Here is a 13,570-nt window from a genome sequence, read left to right as displayed (position 1 = left end):
GTTCAACAAATGTTCTGTAAACAAATCCATGAATATTCTGAAAAAAAAAACAACAACCCCTTTTATAATGGATCTCTTTTCATTTGTGGAATTTTTTTGCAAAAAGTCTGACCTATGTGAATACACCCGTTGAGCATTTTAAGTGAGTACAAGAGATCTCCATCAATTAGCTACAAAAAGTTGCTCCATCTTTCTATGGAAATCCAGTATATCTCTGCATTACAGGGCCAGCCATTTGTTTTTTTTTAGCACCATATAGTGCTTCACTTCACCTGTGGGGGTGCTACAGGGGAACTGAACCTTTGCTGCAATGTTTTCCTGCAAATTATTGTTGATTGAAAAGTATTCTAGCAGCAGGAAACTCTTACTAAATAGGTAATTTGCCTTTAGGATTTAACCATTCAAAAACAATTTAATTTAATACAATACATATTCATACATGACAATGTGTTTGGTGAGGCATTTCCTTTAAAAGTAGAAGAGAGGTATTAAATTAACCTGAGGTAAATATACTCAAGATTTTAGATTATGATGCAGCCGGTCCTGCACCTGTTTTTTTAACCAAAGCCAGAAGTGGATCTAGCAGGGAGGAGAAGTATAAGATTTTCCTTTGTATTTGTCATTCCCTTCCAACCCACTTCTGGCTTTGGATAAAAAAAAAACACTGTATCAAAATATGTCACAAAAAGCTGCGTGCTCACCATAAAATTCCCAAACTCTGAAGTTGGAACCATTTTAGGCATTAATAAGCCAATTGATTTATGAACAAAGTGCATAAACTAAACATAACATAGTTATTCCTTATTTGTCTGATAACATAATAGCCCCAATTACAGGGGAATACAGCTACCCAACAATTGACTTATGAACAAAGTGCAAAAATTGAAGTTAAAAGAAACCTAAGAACCTAACATTCACATTTGTGAAACTATGGTCAACACATCTAATATATAAAGCTAAGTGTATGTATGTGTGTGTATGTATGTATGTATGTCCACTAAAGGACTCAGCACTGTTGCATTTACAATCACAAAATTTAGCACATAGGTACATCAGGTGTCCAGGAAGGTTTTAGATCATGTCCCAGCTCTGTAGCACATACCGTTCCTGAAATATTCCCTAAAAATGCATTAGCCAATAGAAGCCTGGTCACTTGACCCTTAGCCAATAGAGGGTCGCAGGCCCTTAGTCTCCATATACACACAGTTTTAAACCAGTTTTCCATAACAACCCAGCCATTTTACTTCACTTCTATAGGTCAGCTTTAAAGTGGCAGGGCGCTGTGGATGACACTGTTAAGGGAGCGGAGTGCTGTGGAGGTCACAGTTTAGGGGCAGGTATGGTGACCATTCAGGCCACCCTCAAAAGACAGACTTAAAAACTCCAATCATGGTCCCACTAAGCCATGCCCTGACCCAGTTAGACCATGCCCCCTCCCACACCGCAGCTGACGGGGTTTGAAAAAAATGAAGGTTATCAACTTCTTTCAGCTGCAGGGGTGGGAGGGTGATATTCTACCTGTGGCTCACACTCAGACAGCACACTGCTGCTCTCTGAGAGCGAGCTATTCAAAAGGACATCCCTGTGTCCATCCAGGCCCTGCATCAGACTGAAGACAGGGAGTCTGAAAGCTGTACTGTCTGCCCTAAAACCGGACCTCTGGCCACCCTAGGGACAGGCTGCTATGGAGGTCACAGTTAAGGGGACGGTCAAATGTGGAGGTCAGTGTTAAGGGGCAGATTGCTGTAGAGGCCACATTTAAGGGGGTGGGGTGTTGTGGAAATCACTGTTAAGTGGATGGGGTACTGTGGAGGTCACTAATAAAGGGGCAGCTGCTGTGGATGTCATTGTTAAAGGAGGCGGGCCACTGTGGAGGTCACTGTTAAGGGGGCAGGATGCTATGGAGGTCACTGTTACATAGGTGTGAGCAATGGTGGAGGTCACAGTTAAGGGGACGGTCAGCTATGGAGGCTAGTGTTAAAGGGCGGGGTGCTATAGAGGTCACTGTTAAGAGGGCGGGGTGTTATGAAGGTTACATTTTAAGGGAACGGAGCTCTGTGGAGGTCACTGTTAAGGGTGCGGGATATTGTGGAAATCACTGTTAAGGAGATGGGGTACTGTAGAGGTCATTAATAAAAGGGCGGCCACTGTGAAGGTCACTGTTAAAGCAAAAAATGATGTGGATGTTAGTGTTAAGGGGGCAGGCCGTTGTGAAGGTCACTGTTAAAGGGGCGGGTACTGAGTAGGTCACTGTTAAGGGAGGAGGGAACAATGGAGGCCACTATTAAAAGGGCAGCAGGGTACTGTGAGGTCACTGTTAAGGTAGCAGGGTACTATGAGGTCACTGTTAAGGGAGTGGGGTACTGTGGCAGTCACTGTTAACGGGGAAATCACTGTGGAGATCTCTGTTAAGGGGTCCGGGAATGGTGGAGGTCATAATTAAGGGGAATATAACCTATGGCCCCTGTGGAGGTCACTGTCAAGGGGGTGGGGTGCTGTGGAACTCACTGTTAAAGGGGCAGGCTGCTGTGAAGGTCAAAGTTAAGAGGGTGGGCTGCTGTGGCAGTCCCATTTTAAGGATACAGGGCACTCTGGGGGTTCAGTGTTAAGGGGGCGGGGTACTGTAGATGTCACTATTATGGTGAATACTGTCAATATCTTTTAACAACACACACAAACATTAAATGAAATAGATGAAATATACCCATGTGAAGCCGGGTTCTTCAGCTAGTGTATATATATATGTATGTATATATATATATATATATATATATATATACCCATCCATAAACAAGTTCAATACAATAACCATTAATGTTAGTAAAGTGTCGAGTGCAATACAATGCAATTTCATCAAATATCCTAAAGACGGACTGAAAATAATACTAAAACCTACGTGTAAGTTCAAAAAGATTTGCCCATGCACTATGAAAGAGCAACAAGGCAGAGAATAATGATATTATAAAATAGGCCTGGTGTATGGGGGAAAAAATGCCTTACATACAGCTTCCTTAGGCAATTTTATTGCACCCACACATTCAATATGCAGTGCCTGCCTTCTTTGTGTATATGGAATGTTTTAGACATAGGAAATTAATTATTTTTTTGTTATAATTGTAACTACATACTTGGATGATATGCTAGCTTGTTTGCATTTTTGTGGTAAGATGACCCATACCTAAACTTAGGTTTTCACTTTAGGGTAGCCTTCATCATCAAAGTGCTAGTGTTAAGGCTAAGTAAGTAATAAGATGCTCACATCATCTATGTATGCAAATATATGTTACAAAATTACATTTCAGAGCATTTTAGCGTGATCTCCAATATTTTTTCTTGAATATTTAATTTTTGCCTTTCCCTAGGAGGTAGATGAAAACTATACATATGCCATAAAGAAATCAATGCTTGATTACATATTATTGGACCCAATGGAACAACAGAGGCTGGGAATTGAAATTACCCCAAAGATAAAACTATTTTTTTCTCTCCTGTCTTGAAGTATTATCTTTCTTAAGAAACCCAATTGTCTTTTTAGGGGTTTCCAGCAATCTCGAGACTTTGCTCTCTATAAATAAACTGCTACTTTATTTGGCACAGTAATGAACAGCTATAGATTTTCTTAGAGGAAGAAAAAAAAGTGTCCCAAATTGCATGTTTTGTCCAAACAGATGCAGGTTATTTCTCTGCCTGATAATGAGGCTTCACAGCTGAAGTTAGAAAGCTATTGTGGGCTACAGAAAAAAAAAAGTATGGGACAAATGAGACATATTTGTAATGGAGCCAGCCCTGTGGGAACATTGTATTTGATGGAGCTCATACAATGGTTTACCAGAGCATTTTCTATTCTCAGTAGACTGCATACAAAGGTGGTATAGCACTGCCATCCCATTTCTCACATCTATCACCTCTCCTGTTAATGTGATCCTTCTATGTAAGCTGTAGATACAGATCTGAAATGTGCAAAGCTAAAGGGGAATGGTGGCAGTAATAAAAACGCTGTGGTCATGATGATAGAAAGTGACAAAGGAAGGAAGGAGACAGGTGGACAAGGTGATTGCATTGAAATGAGAAGAGGCAGGCACACTGAGAGCTGGGGAAGAAGAGCTGTCAGGCAGTATATAGATTGTGCATTGTTATTGAAATTATTCCATGGTGCTTCTGATAGCTGTTTGTATTTGCTCCACAGAAAACACATTGTCACATAAGCCTGTATGAGAATGTGCAATCCATCATTTTTTTATATTATACTTTTAGCTACTGTAAATGTTCAGATAATCTTAATTTACCAGATAGTGAATGATTACACAATAATTTGAAATTACAGTGAATTATATAGATTTTTAACTTGTCTATTATTATAAAGAATATATTTATGAAATGCATTATGTTAAGTTTTCTATTAAAACTCAATATCATGTTTCTTGTTTGTTTTATTTGCACCAAGATGTCCAACAGTGCTGGACGGAATCCTTTTCCATGGCATAAAAGTGTTAATGCAGCACGTGTCAAATTGAAGAATAGCTTGCACATCACTCATCCTGTCATGACCAAGATTCTCCTTCACTTCCATAGAAAGTATGTTATCAATGATGCTACAACACATATATAAATGTACAATATTAATTGGAATATAGTATAAGGCAGTATATATTAGAATAATTCTTTGTGTATTACCAAAGACTTCAAGCACCTGTTAAGGCGTAACCCATCTGCTTTTCCACATGTACTTAGTGAGCAGGCTTCACATATTGTAAATGACTATAATCACTCATTTTGACCTTCCACTTCATGACTGATCACTAATGTATTCCTGCTGATCTTCTAACTCCTTTGACTTGCTTAAAGGATATATTGGTAGTAACTAGTTAATTATATCATGCTCTCCAGTGAGCAGATTGATATCACTTGATGCATGAGACTTAAGTATGCCTTGATGATGGGGGTTGTCCTATTATTCAATACCATTCAAGTCTATTTTATCTATTTTGCTTTTTAGCTATGCAACTTTTAGCCTGGTTGATATTGAAAGTCGCCTAAAAAATGTTCCTTTGAAGCTGGAAAATCTTATCATGCACATGAGCACTGATGCCAAAAAGAGGGCAGAACTTCTGCAAGAAACATGGCTGAAGGAATGTTGTGACATTGTAGAACAAAACAGAGACAACATAGAATCTATAATGCCAGAGGATGAGGTGAGCTAAATATTTTATCAACATTACAATAAGACAATTTAGTAGTGATGGCCATCTACTACTAAACCATGTACTAGAAATTGAGAGCACTGCCATTTGAAATCCTGTGTGTACAGTTTACTTTGTTTATTACCAATGTGTGTAAAGGTTATGTCACCTTTGCACTGACCTTTATTGTTCATTTGCTTCCTAAATGCAGCGTTAAGCAACTTTATAAATAGTCATTACATATCCCACTATTTTGTTTCTACAGAGTTTGTGTAAGTCCTTTACCTAGCTGGTGGTGGTGTAGAATCTGGTATAAATTCATCATAACATTTCTCCAGTTTCTGAGCACTCTCTCTGCTCTTTTATCTCTTCTCTCAGTGTTAGAAATAGTAGCAGAAGGTTGTACACAGATTTGTGTAAAATGTGGGGAGAGGAACCAAAAAGCATAGCTCACATACCCTGAAGATAGAGAGGAAGCATAAATAAGCAGTTTGCAATGGGAAGGCAGCAGCACTTTCGACATATAGATCTATAGTGTATTACTGGGATGGGCATTTCCAAAAAAGAGAACAACTAAATCATATCAGGTCTGAAAATGAATAGTGGGGTGAGGATTTCAGACTTAAAACAAGTGCATTTTTTAGCTAACCACCAACTAGTATTGAGCAAAGCAAAACATTCAAAGCAATTTTGTCTGAAATTTAGGTAAACTATGATTCGCAACTAATCTAAATTTTCTTGAACTTTGTGGTAATGAATTAGGTTTTAGTAAAATGACAGCTGCACATATTATAATGCAAAGCTAAGTGTAGAGAAGACAAGCCTGGGAACGCAAGATCAACCATAATGCTTTGCAGCCATCAAATCTGCAGGTAGCTATCCCCTATGATGTCACAACCCTATAAAACCCTCATCATTTGCAGTTTCCTCCATTGTCCTGTGAGCTGAGTATAGGGAGAGACATGGCAAGTGCTCATGCGCTAGGGACAGGGCTGCTGAAAATGATTAATAGAAGAATATTGAAGAGGAAGAGTGCAGGGAGAATGCAGGAAGAGTGCAGGGAGACTTATGCTCATCTGTTTTATTTATTTATTCCTACATTTACTTATTCCTACAACAGCCGTGAATTAAGATATGTAATTCAATACCAATAGGATGGAAGCCTTTATTATTCAAATGCTGGCGAGTTAACCAATAACATCCAGTCTGCACCCCTTAGGGAGGGTCAGATCTTAATGACGACCATCCTCATATTTTGCTGGCTTTACGTCTTCCAAATCATCCTTCTTGATCTCCATATCATATAAAAGTCAGCAAGATGCAGAAAGAGAAGGAGCTGGATGTTTCTGATGAGATATTCTCATTGATATTAGATGATATGGAAAATAAGGAAAAGCAGATGGCAGAAGAAGGTCTCCCAACTGTAGGGCAGGAGAGCGCTGGGGTTGGAGAAGTGGGTACTGTTTAAAGGTGCATTAAAGGTGCCACATGGCCATTAACATTGAAGACTGTCTATACAGTGCAGTCTTCATTATTATGGGTATATCTCATTTATAGCAATTTGTAACAAATTAATTTATAACTAATAAAATTTCTTGTCAAACTTCGACAAAGCCACCAAATCAAATTTTTTAAACTTCACTTATCTCTGCTACCAACATATGTAAAACAAATTTTTTCCATAGTTGTCAATAACCTTTAGCCAAACAGATTTTGTTGTAATATATCTGGCTTATGTGCCATACTAATTACATATTTTGACAACAGTGCAAGTAAACACGAGCAACGTAAACACTAGTGTTAAGTGCGAATATTCAAAAAGCTAATTTTTATCTTGAATATCAGCACTTCAATAATTCACGAATATTTAGAATATAGTGCTGTATATTTGGAATGACGAATATTCATTTTTTTTTTAACACTGTACACATCAGGTGATCATCCCTCCCTTCTTCTAGCTTGTGGGCCAATGAGAAGGCTTCGTCACAGTTTAGCAACCAATATAAAAGTTGCCTACCCCACACCGGTATTTCGCGCGCATTACGTTAATAATACATTGCCGATTTTCACAATCAGGAATATAATCTCGGATTTGCGAATATATGATGAATATTCTATAAAATATTCGCGAAATATCACGAATTCCTATATTGCCCCTGCTGCTTATCACTAGTAAACACTTCATGGTGGCAATTCAATTATTAAGATGGTAAATAAGTGTAAATAAGTGATGTGCACTTATGTGGCCAAGATACTTCTGCAAAAAAAAATATTGTCCAAATGGAGGAGTTAATGGAAATCTCTTCTACTCTAGTCAGGATTTCTCATAGAAAAGGTTAGCCTACAGAAATGTTTTAGGTTTATTACTTCTATACAATAAATGTTACAGTATACTTTTTAAGTGGTCAATCGTATAGTATACTCTATTAGTAGTCCTCTGTATTGGCAGTTGCCATTTTGCCAGCAAGCATCTGTCACCTAATGGTGCTCAATATGGTTCCTGTGCAATATTTATATGACCTTACCATCTACTGTACTAAACATAATTTTCAATTAATCAAAAACATAAGATTTACTACAACACACTCAAATGAGTCCACGTGAGTCCTCTAGGTGCTTCTCAGCGGCAAAGGGGTCCCACATGAGTGTCCTTTATGGTTGAACAGAATCTTTTAAAAATAAATTAATCTTTTCACTATCAATTAGGGATATTGAGTGCACTCACTGACTCCACTGTACGGGGACATCTCATAGAGACCCTAAAACAATCTAAAAAGAAAACATGATTATGAGCCTGCTTATAATGTAATGTGCACAAGTGTCCTATAAAACCTGTCAACTAATTTCACTGAATTTCACAAAGAAATTTGATTTGATACAAATTACTTTGTCACGAATTGCATTCCATTGTATGTAGCGGGCGCAATGACAGGGAATGGTGTACCCCAAAGATGCCACGTTCAATGCTGAAAGCGGCATCTGACAGTAACATTGAGGTCTTTCAGGGGTTAATCAGGGGTACAAAAAATATGTTCTCACCTCATCTATTTGCTTGCAGAGAGGCTGTCACTGCCACCTTGATTGAAGAAACCACGGAAAATGTTGCACGTGATGATGTCACCAAGTCTACACGGTGGCCAGGCTTGGTGACACCACGCCTGGCCAGTGCACTGACATGGTGATGTAACCCATCACTGTGTGCAAGATTTTGTCTGATTTCTTCAATCAAGATAACTTTGATGGCCTCTCTGTGAGCAAATGGATGAGGTGAGAATATATATTTTTTTACCACCATTTTTAGGAAAAATTGATTTGTTACAACTTCGATTCACTCAACACTACTGTCAACTATTGCTGTAGTTTGAAATACTTGTGCACCTTAAGTTTAGCCAGCACTTTGTTATAACTCTTGCACTGATAGCAGAGCAAAGTGCATTTATGTATGGCTAGTAGTCATGTCTAGCAAGATGCACCAAAGCTATCATAGAATAGAAGCCACTGTAATAAATGTGTCACATCTCCTTGCCTGGCCCAATTTTAAGCTGCCCATGAGTTACTATTTCCTATATATTTTCACCTGTATTTCATATCCAGAGATAGCTTAACACATATGCACAAATAACTACCAATTTATTTCCCACTCTATGGGCATTGATACACTGGAGATGTGTGTATGACCTAATCTGGTACTCCTGAATCCTGTTTCAAAATACATTTTTCAGATGAATACCCCTAAAGTGACCATCAACTTCTCTTAGTCAGACATACAGTATGTTAAGGAGTGCCCTTTCAGCATATGTTTGACTTGTATATATTGGTATACTTTTGTCTTAGCTTAAATAAAAAGTAGGTTTTTCAATGTACACTGCATATAAAAAGTCTACACACCACTGTTATAATGTCAGGTTTTTGTCATGTAAAAAAAATCAAAACAAGAAATAATTTCAGAATATTGTCCACCTTTGATGTCACCTATATTCTGTCCAATTAATTTGAAAAAATAATTAACCTTTTAGGGTGGAAGAAAAAATAAAAAACAAAAATAGGGTGGTTGCACACTATTAAACGATTACTTTATTGAAGTACTCTTTGAATTTATGACAACATTTATTAGGTCATTTATTAAGACCTGTGATTTATACCCCTCCATTGGTGGTGGATGGACCAAAGTTATGAAGAAGCACAGCCCTCTACATAACTTTGGCACTTGGTTCCGCTGACCATACGGCATGGTTTAAACTACCTCAGCTCCATTGCTGGCATCGTAGTTTAAGACCATTTTCCATGCCATAAGCTGGCGTAGAAAATGGTAAATGAGATGGACAGGGTGACCTGCCCTATTCCTCACCCAAGCCACACCTTCTTTTTACACCACCTCAGAAAAGTAGTGTGAACATTGAAAAGTCTCAGATTTGGACTTAAAGGAAGCCTGTCACCAGTTTTATGGTGTCCTAACTAAGGGCAACATAAATAAGTGACTGATTCTCTTAGCAAAATGCTGGGTCACTTTCTTTAATTGACCCAGTCAATCTGCCAACATCTTGTATTGAAAAGCTCCAGCTAATAATGGGGAGTCCTGAATATTCATGAGCTCCTGACTCTCCCCGCCTACCTGCTGCTGATTGACAGTTATTTTCCATATGAATCAGCAGCAGGTGGGCAGGGGAGTGGCTATAGCTCTGAATGAAAAAAAACGCTGGACTCACTGACATCATGTTGGACTCAAATCAACTCATTAGCATGCAGCATGTGGCATCTTTGTCTGTATATTATGAGGTAACCATCTGTCACACCAGTAAGTGAATACATCTAAGGTACTTTTTAGTAGTTAATGATTGTAATGATCAAATATCCACATGACAGGTTCCCTTTAAATCCCCTTTGTGACCAAATTGGTGACAAAAGCACACCAAAAAGTGGTGTACTTCCAATAATAATTGACCACTTTAGCCTTTTTGAATAGGAGTCTATCAACATGGCACATCCAAATCTGTCATATTGTTGTTATTTATGTACAGTACACAATCAGTACTTGTCAGACATTCTTGCATCTCCTTTAATGTTGCTATAGGTCTCTTGGCAGCTTCCTGGGCCAATTTTTGAGGGATATCCAGTTCTTGATAATGTCATTGTTGCGCCAAATTTTATCCACTTCTTGATGATGTGCTCCATGGTATATCTAATGCCTTGGAAATGTTTTTGTACCATTCTCCTGACTGATACCTTTCAATAATGAGATCCCTTTAATGTGTTGTAAGCTGTTTACGTACCATGGCTTTTGCTGTAAAATGCATCTAAGAAAATGTCAGGAAAATTCGACTAAAACAGCTGAACTTTATATAGGCTTAATCAGAATTACTTTAAATGGTGGCAACTTTGTATTGGCTGCTATTTAACATGAGTTTAAAAGTGATTGGCTAATTCTGAACACAACCACACACCCAATTATAAGAGGGTGTTCACATTTATGCAACCACATTACAGATGTAGCCAAGCTCTATAATTGACTCATGTGATGATAACACACAACCCATTGAAAAGGTCAATTAACATTTTCTTGCCATTGTTTACTTGTTAACCATCAATTTTAGCTTGGCTACATCTATATTTTAGTATTATTTTGATTTCCTCCCTCTAAATGATTTTAGTTTGTTTTTTAAATGAATTGTACAGATTATAAGTCACATTGAAGGAGAAAATAAATTTTAAATAACTGTAACTGCTCTAGGTCTGATTTTTTACATGACAATCCCTGACATTTTAACAAAGGTGTGTAGACATTCTATAGCTACTGTAACTGAACGGAAAAAAACTAACAAAAAAAAAAACAGCACAAAGTACATGTTTTTTTGTCATTGGAAATCCATAGACTAAATACTATACAGTTGTATACATCTGCAGCCTGTGCTCAGCGACAATTTTCTAATGTTTCCAATCACTCTAATGTCTCCAATTTTCTAATGTTTCCAATCACTCTAATGGTGTATGAAACTAGATGTAATTTTAATATTTTTCTTTGTGCTATAGTTATTCAATTCTCAGATGAACCCCTATGGTCTTAGCTTTTCACATTGTGAATATTTCCACATAATAGCTATGTGGCATTTGTTGTGTTTCTTAAGCATTTGCTAACTCTTTTTTCCATGGTTTACTTTTGGCAAATATGAGGCTTAAGTTTATATATTATATATATTTTATTGATCTTGAAGGTTGTGTGAAAGCAAAGCAGTGATTTTCAATCATGTATTATATTTCTGCTAGGGTTTACGGCAAAAGAAAATGGATCATTTATTTTGCTGCTTGGCAACCCTAATGTCCAATCTTCAAAGACATATCGTGGAGACCTCTCTAACTGACCTAGTGGAAATGATTGAAAACTACTGTGAAGGGAATCACTATGAAGGAAATTATCCACCTGACGGTCTTCGGTACCCAGTAAAACCTCATCTTATTGTCTTATTTATGGTATGTTTAATCTACATTACGTTTCATATGAACCTTAGCAAAATATTTTAAGTATATAATTTCTAAAGTGATTATGTTTGAAAAAATCTCTCACCTCTGTCTCTCTTACTACCTCCCTCTCACTTTATTCTTCTCTTTCTATATCCCTTACTTTTTGTCTCTTCTCTATCTCCCCTCCTTATTGTCATTCCATACCCACTGCCTATCTCCATCTGTCTTTCATTCCTTCTCTCTCTGTCTCTCCTCCCTCTTACATATCATGTATCCTTCTGTCTCAATGCAAAGACCAAGGAGGACAGTGTGTTACTTTTTCGATTATTCAGTCCAGCATTAGCTAAAAGTGCTATTTTGACAATGGCTTACAATGACAGTTTAATGATAATCTGCATTTATTTCTTCTTGTACATGTTGGGCACAAGGTATATGGCTGACTTGTAAAAGATGTGAGAGTGCTCTTTGTTTTCATCTAATAATGGCACTTAGTCTGCTAAAATCCCTTTGATGGTTTGAATTACAAATAGTTATTTTCACACAAAGCATAAATATGTATGTTGACAGTGTCATGCAACACTAACTTCTGTCATTCTTAGCAAAATCCTGGCACTAAATCTGTGCTAGAAATCAAGCCCATTTGCAGAGCCGTAAATACAGATGGCAATGAAGTATCCTTGTGTAAAATGAACAGGAAAAATACACCATAACACATGCAAATATTTGACAAACACATTTGTTTGTTTATAATATATGATATAATTTTGAGCATGAAAAATCTAATTCCACATCTTTTCTACACGAACATCAATATGGGCACATACATGTCTGCTTGTGTGACCCTAACAATATATGTCATTAACACTAGAAGACATGGAAATTTATTCTACATTATGTATCAAAACATATTTGTTAACTGAGTATATGGACTACATTTATGTTTTTGGAATGTACTGATGTGTTTGACTACATCTTCCATAATTGTCAGAGGTGTATATTGTCAGGTTGTTATTTGTTTTGGCATAAGCTCTGTTACTGTGTGTATGAATGGGAAGTAATATTGAAATAAGCCTAACCTTTAAAAGGGTTATCCAGGGTTATTCCCAAAATCAGCTTCATGCTTGTCCATAGGCTTCAGTACCAGACATAGCCCTTAGGCAAGTGTGGTACTGTTTCAAAGCAAGTCCATTTTTCTTATGTTGGATAACCACTAAATAAAATGGTGTTATCTGCAGTAAATAGACAAATTACTCTTAATTCTATCACGTCAAAGTAAACATACACTAAATTGTGTCTGGGAATACAGTAAACTCAATACAATATATCTTTCTTTAACTCTAATTCCTGTATGTCTTTCCTTTTTAACATATAGGTAGATACTGTTACAGAAATTGCTTTTACTGAAAATCAGTACCATTCTCTTGAATGGGGATGTTTTGGTGGCAATCATAATTTCTGTAGCAAAATCTACCATGTGTGAAGGCCCCCTGATAGGTTGGCATTTCCTTATGCCATGTATGGTATACCTTTATTGCCTTCCTCAGAAAACTATCATCCCACATTTTCAAACAGTTTTACAGAATATTTGGCTATAATGTCCCAAATGTTTAGTCTTCTTTACTTCTTCTTTGTAATAAACAACTTCATACAAATCATCTTTTTTACTTAGTTTTTATTCACCTGCTGACTATCATTTATAATCTCTCAGTCTAATTGTGAAATTTATAGAAGCTATAGACACATAAATATGTTAAGTAATAAAACATTTTGCTATATTTAGAGTGCTATTTAAATGGTTTATTGACAGATTAAAATGCTGAGCTAGGTTAATCGTGTCTCAATATGAGAATGTTCCCTCATACTTTCTAAGGGAATATTCAATCCTTATGGTAATGCTGTAAACATATTGAGTTGCTTTGGAGATATGAATTCAA

The 13,570-nt window shown here is 37.1% G+C and overlaps 1 pseudogene; it reads left to right on the top strand.

The window, feature by feature from the left end:
* Positions 1-13,570, top strand: part of LOC122925882 — a 2,558,103-nt pseudogene that overhangs the window by 322,312 nt on the left and 2,222,221 nt on the right.

This window comes from Bufo gargarizans, chromosome 2 (assembly GCF_014858855.1).
Source record: "Bufo gargarizans isolate SCDJY-AF-19 chromosome 2, ASM1485885v1, whole genome shotgun sequence".
NCBI lineage: Eukaryota > Metazoa > Chordata > Amphibia > Anura > Bufonidae > Bufo > Bufo gargarizans.
The sequence above is the reverse complement of the archived record's forward strand: the minus strand, read 5'-3'. Positions and strand labels throughout refer to the sequence as shown.